Here is a 14,522-nt window from a genome sequence, read left to right on the forward strand (position 1 = left end):
CCCAGCTCCCTCATATGTTGGTCTCCCTGCTTTCCACCCCACCAGCCCGAATGGGCACCAGCCATCACTGCTTGGAAGTAGACAGCTGGGCAGGTAGTTTTTCTTGGAAAAGTCATATGGGATTTCTCTTAGTCCAACCCACTGCTCAGCACAGGAACCTTACAATTACAGCACCGGGACAAGTAGCCGTCCAACTTCTGCTTATATGCTTCCAGTGAAGGGCAGCCCATCACTTCCCAAAACACACAGGCATAGGACTGTTCCACTTTCAACCAACCCTCACGGTTGGGACGTTTCTCCTCAAGTTTAACTACAACCTGCTTTCCCTGGTCATTTCCACCCATTGGTTCTAGCCCAGCTCTCCAGAGAAGCAGCCAGCTCCATTGTTTGCGTGAGAAAAGCCCTCCAGATATTTAAAGGCTGCTACCATGTCTCCCTCTTAATCCCCTCTCCTCCAGGCTAAACATACTCAGCTCTTTCAACCGTTCCATATAGGAGTTTTATTTCCATAATGGCATTCCAGAAAAATGCTGTAACTGCAGAGTACACACACAATCCCTAGAACACTGCCAAATACACTTCATAAATCTTCTCTTGTTAATGACAAAAGCATCGCTCTCTTGGAATGATGTTGCCTGGCCAAGCAGCTGCTAGACATATAGAGAGAGTGTGTGTGTGTAACACACACACACATATATATATGAATGAGAAATAGAGAGTGCTACATTGTGTATTATTGGCACGATCCAGCAAAACTGGGCCAGCCTAGCTGTGAGGGTGCAAACCACACCTGGGGTCCCATGGACAAGAGCCCCCTGGACATGCCCCTTCTTGTAACCTTGATGGCCATGCTCTGCCTTCACATTTGGAGGCAGCAATGCTTCTGAATCCTAGTTGCTGCAAAGCCCAGGAGGCAAGAATCCTCTCGTGTTTGGGTCCTGCTTGGAGGTTTCCCAGAGGCAACCTGTGATGCTGGTTGGATGTTGAACGAACTAGAGGAGCCACTGGCCTGACCCACCAGGCTCCTCTTATGTTTTCTTCCCCCATTGCAATCTGTCTTGCCCAAAGACCCTCCAAACCTGGAGCAGAAACTGAAAACATAGCTATGGTTAAACCATGTCCCACCGGTATCAGTAGTGGCTGGACATTACCCAAATAAATATTTGTTTTTACATTTATATCCTGGGACCTGTAGTTTGCCCTCACAGAGATAGTGCTATCACAAGAGATAGCACCCTTAGCGAAGTTCCCAGGATTATTTGGGGGAAGCCATGTGTTTTAACTGTATGATGTGCACACAGCTGTTGCTGCAATGCTATACATTTACCTGAAGCCATCCCCATTTGAAGTCAATGGTGCTTACTCCTGAGTAGGCATGCCTGAGATTGCTTTCAGCTTGGCTTAAGCATCTGGTGTGCCACAAGTCCCTGCAGCTTGGTCCCACACACAGGTTACCCAGAAGTGGCTCCTCTTCCACACCATCAGGGCTTCCTCTTAAGTGAGGGTGGCAGAAGTAGGAGCCATGCAGCCCAATTCCATCCACAAGTGCTTGGGAATAGCATTCCAAGGTGCACAAGCTTCAGATCACTCTTTTTACCTCCTCTGAAGTGATTTTGTTATCTAAGTATCTTTGGTCCTCCTCATATAGTGAGATGGTCACTATGGGCGTAGCAAATATTTTTGTTGGGGGGGCAGAACCGATGTGATTGGCCAGTTAGTTAAGTACTTCTATTGTTTTACTTGATTGGGGAGGCAGCTGCCCCCCCCATGCCCATGGTCATACACATAAGAAGTCTTTAATTTGAACAGCATTTGGACAGGAAGATGTATAAAGGAAGAAACAGAATGAAACACACGATATGCAAATATATTTTGAAGTGTATTTAATTCCCCACCAAACTTTTTTTTTTTAAAAAAAAAAAACCAGTTTAACATATAACAGGTCCACAATTGTTTGGTTAATTTCCATAGTCAACTTCCTTCTACTTTTTTTTCTATTATTTTGTACGTTTCAGTTGACAGTCCTCTCATATTCCAGTAATAGCAAAGAAATTTCTTGTTTGGAGTTGTTTTTTTAAAACATTTTCCTTTACACGAACTCCCCTGAGCATGGCCTTCTTCACGTCCCAGATAGTTTGGTGTTATAAACTGGTTGCTAAGATATCCGAAATGAGAAGACTACCCCAAGAGGCTGCCTATCTTGTCGCCACTTTGAAAAATCTCCAGACCTGAGGAGCACCCATTCTACAATACTGTAAATACCCGCCAGCGAAGCACCAGTGAAGTAAAAAGAAAAGAAACGGTTGCCAACGACCTATTTGCAAAGTCAGTCCCTCCCCCTACCCCCAAAAATTAATCTGGAAGCCCCCTCTTTTATTTAAACAGAAGAACTCGACCCTGCCGCAGCGTCATGTGTGAAGGCGCCCCTTCCCTCGCCTTCTACCTGCTCCTGGCTCAGCCTTCCCAGACAACGCCAAGCCCCCCTCCGTCTCCCCCCGTCTTTCCTTCAACTCCGAAGGGGAGGAGACTAAAAAGTTCTCCCTCTCCTCCAGCCGCGACGGCAGCGGCAATCCGAGCCACGGCAGCAAGGCGGACGGAAAGCGCGCGCCCGAGCCGAGGCGCCATCGGGGGCCGCCGAGGTGAGGGACAAGTCGGGGATCGGAATGGGGCGCCTGAAAGCGGGGCGGGGAGGACAGGCACCCCCACTTTCCTCGTTCTGGCGGGAAGGGAGGCGGGGAGGGAAGGCGCGGTCATCCTCCATATGCATCCTCGGCAAGTCTCGACGCTGCGCTCGCGGGTGGGCTTTTGGGGAGAGGTCGCTTCTCTCCCTCCCCCCAGAAAAAGTAGCCCCCTGTCTTTCTCTGCCCGGTGCCTGCAGCGGGGCGGGGGGGGGGAGGGAGCCGGGAAGAGCCGCCCGCGCGCGCGCGCTTGGAGAGGTTTCCAAGGCGCAGCGCTTGGGGAGGGCGAGGAAGCGCCGTCGCCTGTCCGGGCCGGCCCAGCTATGCGGGGAGGGGGGCGTTTGGAATGCGAGGAGGGCTGGCGGCGCTTCTCAATGGGGAGAAGCGCCCTAGGTGGTCACTCTCCTCGGCCAATGGTCGGGCGGGAGGACGGCGCCGGCCAATGAGAGGTTGGCGCCTGGGAACGAATGTAGCCAAAGAAGCCGCTCTCGGCCAATGGGAGAGCAGACGGGCAAGGAGTGTGAATGGGTGAGTGGCAGAGGCGCTTGCAGCCTTGTCCCTGCATCTGAGCCGAAGGTAGGGGCTTGTGGGGTTTGTTGTGTAATCGGCCCACAGCCCTGGAGAAGGACTTTTCTTTTTGGAAAGTTGAAGTCGGAGGGAAAGGGGTGACTCATGTGTGGCTCTGGTGGGGAGGCTGAAGCAGATGCTGAAGTCCCGGTATTTTTGCAGCTCTGGTTCCAAATGCCTGAGAGTGTTAGACAGACATGGGAGCTGATGTTTTGTATGCCTGAAGGTCCCAGGTTCACTGCGAGAGACTTCAGTGTTTGGAGCTGCTGCCAGTTTGTTTGTTTGTTTGTTTGTTTATATTTATATATACCAAAATGTATATATATACCAAAATGTATCAAAGTGGTTTACAACAGTAAAAGTAAGATAAAACCATATAATAAAGGCATGAAAAGTTGAAAACAACAAAGCTAGAAGCAAAGATCAGTAGACCATTGTGGGGGACATACTTTTAATTGCCTACATAGACCTGACAGAATAGAAAAGTTTTCAGCAAGTGTTTAAAAGTTGGCACAGAAGATGCCTGCTGAATCTCCCTTGGCAGAGAGTTCCACAGGACAGGGTTTGGTTTCTTCTTGTTGTCAAACAAGCCTCACCAACTCTGAGAAGGACCAGAAATGCTCCTGCAGGTGATCTCAGTAGTCAAGCTGGGATATAAGGGTTTAGGCAGTCCATGAGTGTCAGCAGTATTGAGCTGAATGAACTAATGGTCTGACTTGGTGACTATGTTGGTGGACCAGATGCATCTTTGGTCACAGATTTTAGCTGAGTGGTAGAGCATCTGGTTTGCGTTCAGAAGGCCCCAGATTCAATTCCCAGCATCTCCATGTAAGGCTGGGAGAAACCCATGTTTCTGAGCTGGTTGGGCCAATGATCTGATGTGGTATAAGGCAGCTCCTATGTTCCTAAATTCAGATTGTACAATCAGCATTGATTGGGAGGCCTTATGCAACAGAGTCACCTCCCCAAAAGTTTGGACTTTATGTGATAAGAAATGTGACATGAAGATGCACTGGATGGTGAGCATAAGAATAGCCAATGGCCTTTCTAGTCCAGCATTCTGTTCTCACAGTGGCCAACCAGATACCTGTGGGAAAGTGTGGGATGACCCCGATGCAACATCATTTAGCCTCCCCACATATATATGTGGACGCAAACTCAATAAGCAGCTTGTCATTTATTCAACTCTTGACATTCTATTTTTATTGCCATTTTCCTGCCCATTTTAAGACTCCAGTGCAGCGTTTTCATGCATACTTTGCCCCCATCACTTAAGACAATAAATTTGTGTGCCAGTAGTTCGTGACAGGCACTTTCTAAGCCCAGCACCTCAGACAATCACATTCAAATTTATTAATAAGGCAACTCAAATGCAGGCTGTGGCAAAACAAAAACACATGAGCATAAATTATACATAAGGACAAAAAAAAAACCTGACCTATACAATAGATAAGGCATACATTAAAAAAAAAAAAAATCCCTTGGGGCACCTGCCACTAGATCAGCCTCTGGATGAGGACTCCTGCAAATGCTATTTATAGCTGTGCCAGAGAAGAAATTGCAGGAGGTGCTGGTCTTTGTTCCTCTGTGCCTCTCTGAATTCCTTCTGAAACATTGTGCTGTATTTATTTGTGAATACTTGTATGCAGTTCTGTGGTCCAAGGGCTCCCAAAATGCTCTGCATAAAATGTTGCAATAACAGTTGGTCCATAAAAAAACACAATGAAAAATAAAAACAGCAAGAACATAAAAAGAGCCTATTGCACCAGCCTGTTGCCCATGGCCCATCTAGTCCAGCATCCTGTTCTCACACTGGCCAACCAGGTGCCCCAGGTCCACAACCAGGACCTAAGAAGAACAGCAGCATCTAGCATCCCTCGGAGGGAGCATCCCTCCCTCCGATATAGCAGGACTCAAGAGCATCATCACGGCAGCCATGTCCAGCAGCAGGTTCCTGCCTCCTTTATTCCTGTTTGCTGCGGTACATACATTGGGTTTAGGCAATTAGGCTGCCTTGACAGCGGTGGGCTGACCATCCTCCATGCCTTGTACTTATCCAATTAAGACTCTCCAGCACCCTCCCATTAAGGTTTCCTGAAGGACTTTTCCAGCTTGGCAGAGCTGTTGGCTGCTGCACTCTGGTTGCAAATCCTTCAGGAGCTTGAGTTAATTTCAGCTCTTGGAAGCAAGAGGCGCTCTGCAGAGGGGAGTCTATGAAATGCACAGAAGCCCCCGCAGAAGTATTTGAAGAACCCATGCATTCAGGGGTCAGTCACACTCTGCCACAGATGCCCTATGGCTATGGCTGCTGAGCATGGCTTGGGTTCTTCCACTGGCAGTGGAAACAGGGAGACCCACAAATCCTTCCTCAGTTTCTCAGCTGGTAACTAGAATTCTGTGCCACAAAAAGCTGCATTTTGTGACCTTTATAAATTATGCAGATTTGTTTTCTGATTTCTCCCACCTGCATTGTTGCTAGTCAGGGGATGAGAAAGAGCCCTGCAAAGCATAGACAGGGAGTCCTCTGGCTGCTTGGCTTTTCCTAGGCATTGACCACAAACTTTCAGGCAGCCCTAACGAGTAGAAGCTTTCCTTGAAAACAAAACAGAATCTGCTTAGGAAAAGGAATTCTATATGTAATGCCTTTTTAAAATAGCTATTCTGTGCTCCACCAACCTTCCCTACAGACCCCCTTGGGTGTTAAGATCAACAGAGAGACCATCATGGTATTTCTGCTGCCTCAGACTATTGGCAGATGAAGATCAGGAAAGGGAATTATCTGGCTGCCCCTAAGCTGTGAAATTCCATCCCCACAGAGGTATGGTTGGTATCTTCTAGTTTCCGTCATATGCTGAAGGAGTACCTCTTTACGCTGGCCTTTGGCATCTGAAATATACAGTAGAGAAATATTAGGACCCTTTGGCATCTGCAATATATATAAATATTAGGATCCAAGCTATTATTCTTACTGTACATTGTTTAAATTACCGGTAACTGATTTTAATATTGTTGTAACCTACCCTGGGACTATATGGAGAAAGAGAAGTAAGATATCAAATAAATGAATAGCCTGGTGCCCTCCAAATGCCTTGGACTACAACTCTCATCAGCCCCATGTGTGTTGGCTGGGCTTGATGGGAGTTGTAGTCCAAAGCATCTGGAGGGCACCAGGCTGGCATAAGGTATATATGATGCCCCGATAATAGGGTCATCTAGTCCAGCATCCTGTTCTCACAGCGACCAACCAGATGCCTGTGGGGAAACCTGCAAGCAGTCCTAAATGCTAAAGCACTCTCCCCTCCTCTGCAGTTTCCAGCAACTGACATTCAGAAGCATAACTGCCTCTGGTCGTGAAGCCAGAGCATAGCCATCATGGTTAGTAGCCAATTCTAACACCACCACCACCCCAATCCTTGTGTGTTAAAACACACCAGTTTCAGCCTTTGTGTGTTAGTCTCTTGTCTGCCTGTTGCGATATTGCAAAAACTAGAGAATCTTCAGGAGTTTCCACCATCTCTGCTACCCCACTATCTTGCTTGCATCTTGGACAAAGGAATAAGCAAAAGGGGCTGCCAAGCCTGGGCTGGTTGAGGGGGAGGGGTAGCTGTGAAAAAGGACTCCTTCCTTGTAGGAAAAGATGCTTTGTTCTCACAGCTGGTTTAGCCATTATGCGCTTGGGCACCAGCCAAACCAGGGTCCCTCTTGCGCTGCAGTTGCCTGCCACATGATGCCTCCCTTCTTTCCTTCCTGCATTTGTCTCTTGATCCCATAGCAGAGAAGCATCCCACCCCGTATCTCTTGGGGAAAGGTAGAGGCCTTGAGGTCACCTGCTAGATTTGATTTCTGGTATGGATCTTGTTCTTCTGCTATTGTCGGCAGTGATACTGAGCCTTCCTAATGGCCCATTTACTTTTTGCTAGGTGGGAAAATAATCAGCAGCTAGGTGTGCAAAGTCCCATCTATCCAAAAACCACGTGCGCATTGGAATGCAGAACCAAGTGCTGTTATCTATCAGTATTGCTCATTCAATAGCAGACCTGCACCTTTGGCTGTGCGCAGCAACCGAAGAGTGACATAGAAAGCTGCCTTATACTGGGTCAGATCATTTGACCATGTAGTTCAGTATTGTCTACACTGACCAGCAGCAGCTCTTCAGGGAGTCTTTCTCAACTGTCCTTCAGTATGGCAGGAATTGAAATTGGGACTTTTTGCATGCAAGGCAGATGCTCCACCACTAAGCTACAGCCCTTGCCTTAAAAATAAAGTAAGATTCCAATCATAGAATCATAGAGTTGTGGATTTGGAACTTGGATCAGTGAGGATAATCTAATGCAACATCCTGCAATGCTGTCCCATAGGGGGATTGAACCTGCAACCATGGTATTATCAGCACCGTCCTTATGGTTCCAAACAGTGGGCTGATTTAAATAGGAGCCATGGAAGTTGCTTATACCAAGCCAGACCATTGGTCTATCCCACTCTGTATTGCATACACTGACTGGCAGCACCAATGGGTCTTTCCCAGCCCTACGTGAAGATGCCTGGAATCGAACCTACGACTTCTGCAGGCCAAGCAGATGCTCTGCTACTGAGCGATGGCCCAACACATCAACTGGGAACACATCAATGGGCCTTGCATGTCTGGAATCTTGCAGCGCTGCAGAAATGCATAGAAACCCAAAAACTCTTCCCTCTTGTGTTCCCTTTGGACAGGAGCAGCTGGCATTGTGGAGTTTGGTGGAGGCAGTCTGGGGGCCTCTGAAGGGCTCAGTGGAAAATGAGCAGACATCCCGCCCCTGAAAATGAGTAGACCCCTGCCGTCCTCCTCCTCCTCCCTCCTGCAATGTCTGCTTGGTGTCTGGCTGCTAGCACTGGGGTCCTTTCATGTGGGCAAAGCTCTCTGCAGATGGGCATGCCTGCAAACAATTAGGACGAGCTGTGGGCGGCGCAATTTCTGTGGCTCTGGTGGATCCTTTCCAAAAGGCAAAAAGACACACACACACACCCTCCCCCAAATGGAGCAGAAACACTAATATGTAGAGGTGAGGAGATTTGGGGCATATTTTTTTGCTACCTCAGGCAAAATACCCCCCCTAACACTATTATTATTATTAGTAGTAGTAGTATTAGTATTATTAATATACCCCGCCAATCTGGCTGAGTTTCCCCAGCCACTCTGGGCGGCTTACAGAACATATAAAAACATAGTAAACCTTGTCTTGCAGCATGCTGAGTGATCAAGAGTGGTCAAGGATCTGATTTTTCTGCCTCTTCCTTCCTCCTCTTTGAGCTAGTGATGATCAAGAGGCTCTGGATTGTGTCCCCTAGAATACAGAGGATATCGCTAGGTTAATAGTAGTCCTTATCCTTTTCAGACCCATGATCCACCTGTTTCCCAAACATTGCCTTTCAGGATCCATATCTTAATATGTATCTTTTTGGTCCCTTCCAACTCTGCAGGTCAATGATTCTACAGTAAAGATGCTGTTACAACCCACTTATGTTAGGCAGCAACTGAGTGGTGCAGGACAGGGGAACGTTTTGCCCATGAGGGCCACGTGCGGTGATAGGTGGGCAGTCTGGGGCCACATGCCAGTGGGCATCATCCAAGCCAGTGATGGGCAGCGTGGGCTGGGCTGCTGGTGAGAGAAGGGATGCAGGGCCACTCCATCAATGCATCTGGGGCACAAAACAGCTTTGCCTTCTCTTTTGAACTTCACCTTTTTTCTAAATTGAAAAGCCCCAAATATTGTGGCTTTACCTGTAATGCAAGGCACACCTTCTGGAATTCCAGCTTCCAGCACAGAAGCCTTGCCTTCTTCTCCAACTGACTATCCTAGGCGAGGGGGTGCAGCCCCTGGTTATATTGCACTTACATTTCCATACTAAACATTACCCCCGTGATCCTGGCTCAGTTTCCTCAATGTCTTGTTCCTTTTATGTAAACAAGAGCAACTGCCATCCCTGCCACTCAGAACCAAATACTTCCTTCTGCTGCTTCCTTCTCCTCCTAGAACAGGGGTCTGCAACCTTTAAGACAAAAAGAGCCACTTGGACCCGTTTCCGAAGAAAAAAAAAACCTGGGAGCCGCAAAACCATTGCAACATTTAAAGCATGCATGCCGCTGCCCTCCGATCTGACAGCGGGCGGGAAGGTGACGTCAGGACGGTGCGTGACTAACGCACGCACTGCCCCCATGCGACGTCACAGCCAGTACAGCGCCCACCACAGTGGGGAGTGTCGGGGTGCACAATGCGCCTCCTCCCCTCGCTAGTATCCGTCCCGGAGCCGCGGCAAAGGTGTAAAAGAGCCACATGCGGCTCTGGAGCCACGGGTTGCAGACCCCTGTCCTAGAAAGTCCTAAAAGGATTAAGCAGCTCAGCCCTTCCCAGGTGATGCATTTCCAGAGCAGACTTGCCAATATGTCAGCATCTCCTGTCCTGTTTGATTTATTTAACCAGCTTAAACCATCATGCCTTTAGGCAGGCGGTGAGTTGGTGCTTAAGAAGGAAGGCAACCGGCACAAGCTGGGTGTGCCTGGATTTGCAAAGCCCCTCTTGAGACACCCTCAGCTCACCTCTCCCTGCCCTGAGCTTCCCCTCTCTTTAAAAGGGCAGGAGGGGGAATCAATGTCTGCTCTCCAAACCCATGGGATAAGGGGGTGCTATCCTGGCTCAAATATGTCTGTGAACTCCCATAATCCCTCTTGCTTGTCTGGATGGAGGGTAGAGGTGTGTGTGTGTGTGTGTGTGTGTGTGTGTGTGTGTGTGTGTGTGTGTAAAAACTAGACAACTGTTTGGGTGGGAGGTTACATTTATAGCTCTGCCCACTTCTACCTCTCTCTAGGAACCGCCACCCCCAGGTCCAGAAATATTATTGAAAAGCATTGAACTCAAGGTTCTGCCCCCTCCCCTGTAAAAGCCTTCAAGTTCTCTCTATTGTGTTCTGCCCGCTCCCACAAAATTCCTGGTTGCGCCCATGCTAATGTTTACATTGTCTTTTTTGTAAAGGACTATACAGTATCTGTGTTGGGGGGGGATAACAGCAGTTTTAAGTGCTACAAAAATGCTACCTTGGGAGAAAAGGCCTTGGTCCTATTCCAAAATAAGTGACAGTTGTGCATTTATTAAATGAAAAGGTCCTGTATTTCTGTGGAAAGGAGATCATGGTCTGTAAAGAAAATGCCATGCTTTGTAGGGTGATTTTGCCATCCAGCTGGCATTAACTTTACTCAGGAAATTCCTACAGGATCTTGAGAGGTTTTGGAGATGCCCACTTGTGGCTCCCTTTCAGCACTTAAAAACTGCATCTATTTGCTTTGATTAACGGATGCAAACAAGCAATGGCGGGCTCTCATCTCCCCCACTCTCACTTCTGGCACACATTTGCACATGTGGCAGCTCCACCACAGCTCAGCCTCATGGAGTCTGTTTGCTTTGTGCATGGGAAACCTTGACAGCCTTGGGAATGTCATACTCTTCTCAGCCTTACCTACCTGATGTAAATAAGATGAGAGTTCCAGAGCACATTGCGTACTGAAAAACGCTTCAGGAATGGCTAGCAATGGCATGCTTAATGTGAAATGTTGAAAGCTACTAAACAGCAGAGCATGTGTGTGTTTGGGCAGGGAGGGAGGTGTTTGCAAGATTGTTGGGCTGTGGTGGCCCCTCTTAGCTGCAGGAGCCCTGGGTGGGAGGGCAAAGGTCAGGCATGTTTATCTAGGCTTGCTCAGGGGACAAAGGCAGGGAGCCCCGGCAGCTGTTCTCCAACATGGAGAAGGAAGATTTCGGGTGTTTGAAGATTAGAAGGAAGAGATTAGTCATTTATCAGAACTGCTGGAACTGGGAAAAGATCACTCTGTTGGCAGTCATAGTATACGCCCCAGGAGCCCACATTCTGTAATTTTGCACAGAGGAGCCCCCGATTCCATTGTTCATAACTTACCAAATATGATAAATCTGGCAAGGGTCCTGTGTAGGCCCCTTCAAAACACATGGGGACTGTGCAGAAGTACTGTTGTGTTCTATGCATGAGAGCCCTCTCTGCTCCTGTGGTTTCCAGCAACTGGTATTCAGGAGCGTTACTGTGAAGGCATAACATAGGCACCATGGCTAGCAGCCATTGATAGCCCTCTCCTCCATGAATTATTTGACTAATTCTGTTTTAAAGCCATCAAAGTTGAGTTCCACAGGTTAACTGCACTGCATGAAGAAGTACTTTCTTTTCCTCTGTCCTGAAACACCCAACATTCAGCTTTATTGGATTTCTACAAGTTCAAAGGACGCGGGTGGCGCTGTGGTCTAAACCACAGAGCCTAGGGCTTGCCAATCAGAAGGTCGGCAATTCGAATCCCCGCAATGGGGTGAGCTCCTGTTGTTTGGTCCCTGCTCCTGCCCACCTAGCAGTTCAAAAGCACGTCAAAGTGCAAGTAGATAAATAGGTACCACTCCGGCAGGAAGGTAAACAGTGTTTCCATGCGCTGCTCTGGTTCGCCAGAAGCAGCTTAGTCATGTTGGCCACATGACCCGGAAGCTGTCTGTGGACAAACGCCGGCTCCCTCGGCCTATAGAGTAAGATGAGCGCTGCAACCCCAGAGTCATCCGCGACTGGACCTAATGGTCAGGGGTCCCTTTACCTTTACAAGTTCTAGCATTATGAGAGAGTGGTGAAAACTTTTCTCTATCCACATTCTCCATGTCATGCATAATTTTATAAGCTTCTATCATGTCGCCTCTTCCTTGCCTTTCTGTAAACTAAAAATGCTGCAACCTTTCCTCATAGGAGAGTCACTCCATCCTGTTTCTGAACATGGTCACAGGGAGGAGAGGGTCGCTTATTAATGATGATGTACATCCCAGAATCCTTTGCACCCTTGCAAGTGTTTCGCTTGGGCAAACCTCCCCCATTGTGCCAATGAGCCGATGGTCTTGGGTCAAACCAGCCTTGAAGCAGACACTCTTGGCAACATCTTCAAGCCTTCTTGGTCTGCCAGCGGGTCTCTCTGTGGCCATCTGCCATGTCCTGAATGGCTTCTATTCCCCCGACTGCTCCCCCTTCTTGGCTGTGTCTCCTCCAGTGATTTACACACATCTCTGTCCTTTTAACAGACACCCTCTTTCTTAGCAGCCTTTTCCTATTTGTTTTTTTAAAGGGTATAAAGATGTGAGAGGGTGGGGAGGAGCATACTAGGTAGCAATGGGTAGGGGATGTTGAATATCCTGGATGAATTTTGTGAACACCCCAACATTTTTCCCCTATATTTCCCCAACTCTCCTTACGCAACTTATAAGAAAAAAATGCTCCTTTTCCCTTATGGGGTACCGAAGAGTCCATATAGAGTCCTTTTGTAGGTTCTGTATTGGTAGGAGAAAATAGCAGAGGTCAACCAGAGAATATTGAGAAGCAAAGCAGCTAGTAAGCCTGATCTTTATTAACTGTTGCAACGGGTTGCTCACAACCACATGCAGGAGGCAGGAGGAAACCTGAACAATGGAGCAACAAACAGGTTGCTCACAACCACATGCAGGAGGCAGGAGGAAACCTGAACAATGGAGCAACAAACAGGTTGCTCACAACCACATGCAGGAGGCAGGAGGAAACCTGAACAATGGTGCGCAAGCCCTTATATAGACTTTTGAAATTGTCCACCCTGGAGCCCAAGACCACCACCCCCCATACATCATTCATACACCCATCAGAGAAGGGGCGATCTACAACAGAATCCTGTCTGGTAGGAAACCTGTTGATGGGTTTAGCTGGCTATTATTGGGTTTACCTGGACAGCCTGGTTATTCTTTTGTGATGATAAATACTTAATTCCTGAGTCCAGGTCACAGGCTCGCCCTATTCATATCTTAGATGTGCCCTTAAGGCAGGATTTGTGAGCAAACAGACAATGGGGAGGTTTTTCTCATTTCTTCCCTCCTTGCAGAGAAACATTTGAGATCAATTTGGGAGGGACAAAATGGTTTCAGGACTTTTTCCTGTACTGTTTCAGACTTACGGTTTATATATTTATTTATTTATGCATGTTTGCTTGGTAAATTTCTTTTATATCTTAGACCTTATAATTCTCATAACACAACTAATAATGCTAGCAATCGCATGTAGCTGATGCTCACAGGTGAGTCTCCGACTTTCTAGACGTTCACAACATTAGATTACAGCCATTTCATACCAACGCCAACAGCTGCTCTATTTCGGACATTCACTTTTAATGTATATCAATTACAAATTGGGGTAGAGAAATCTGTGGCCTTCCAAATGCTGTGGGAATCCCATCAGCCCTGCCTAACGTTGCCAGGAACAATTGGAGGTGTAGTCAAGAAACATCTGGAGGGCCACATCTGCTTGTTGCTGTGGAGGACCACGGCTTGTGTAAAAGCCAATTGCTTTTCAGCACAGTCTTGGAACATATATGCAGGAAATCAGCTGAGTTCGCAGTTTGATGCACCTTTGCTGGCAAATGCAAGGCTTGCTGTCTCCCTGTGGCTGTGTCAGGCTGCCTTACATCCATTCCACCATGAGCACCTCTTCAGCCAGGATTGAAAGCTTGCAGATCTCAGTCCAAGTACACGTGGAACCTCCAAATTGGCCCTTCCTCACATGGTTTTAGAGCTGGGCCCAGAAAACACTGGGAATTGCTGGAAACCATCTGGGGCAGTGGGGGGCAATGCGGGAGGAATAGGGCATGGGTTTGGAAGATCTCACAGATCTCTGCCTATTTGCCAGCCTCTTGAGACTGGGAAGGGTCGCCTGTCATCATTTAGGGGGCTTCTGCCTCCAGCTGCTTGTCTGTTAAGTAACTAGAGAGCAGCAGACTTCTGGACTGGGGCTGGGGGAAGCAGAAAGGCAGCCAAGGAATTTGGGTTGGAAAGATGTGTCTGGAAGACGCTCCATCTTTCCTTGTTTTGTTTTTTGGTTTCTTGTGGGTGGATGTAAACGCAAGCCAGACTTCCTGTGAGAGGGAGGAAAGGGGCCCAGGATTTCTCTGGATCATCTTTAGGCAGCCAAGAGAGTGGAGCAGTCGAAGCAGTAGATGGTGAGAAAGTGGTAGAGTTGGGATAGGTTTGGGGCAAATGCGGCAAAAGCTGAGGGTGGGAGCAGGGCAAGGTGCCGCCATCTCTGAGACAAGCTTCACTACTGCATGCATATATGAATGATTTAAACACACAGTCCCTCCTAACTGGGAGATTTCTGTACGTAATAATAGATTCCCAACAAAAAAACCACTTTTAAAAGTGACAACAATATCACACAACACTCCCTGCCTAAACT

General features: G+C 47.9%; 1 protein-coding gene across 1 annotated transcript in view; it reads left to right on the forward strand.

Annotated features, from left to right (window-relative positions):
- The first annotated feature begins 1,922 nt into the window (after window positions 1–1,922).
- Window positions 1,923–14,522, forward strand: part of CCDC102A (coiled-coil domain containing 102A) — a 37,295-nt gene continuing 24,695 nt past the window's right edge. The window contains exon 1 of the mRNA XM_081203675.1: window positions 1,923–2,639. The gene's annotated coding sequence lies outside the window, so the exon portion shown is untranslated. The remainder of the gene's footprint in view (window positions 2,640–14,522) is intronic.

This window comes from Podarcis bocagei (genome assembly GCF_964188305.1).
Source record: "Podarcis bocagei genome assembly, chromosome: 7".
Classification (NCBI taxonomy): Eukaryota; Metazoa; Chordata; class Lepidosauria; order Squamata; family Lacertidae; genus Podarcis; species Podarcis bocagei.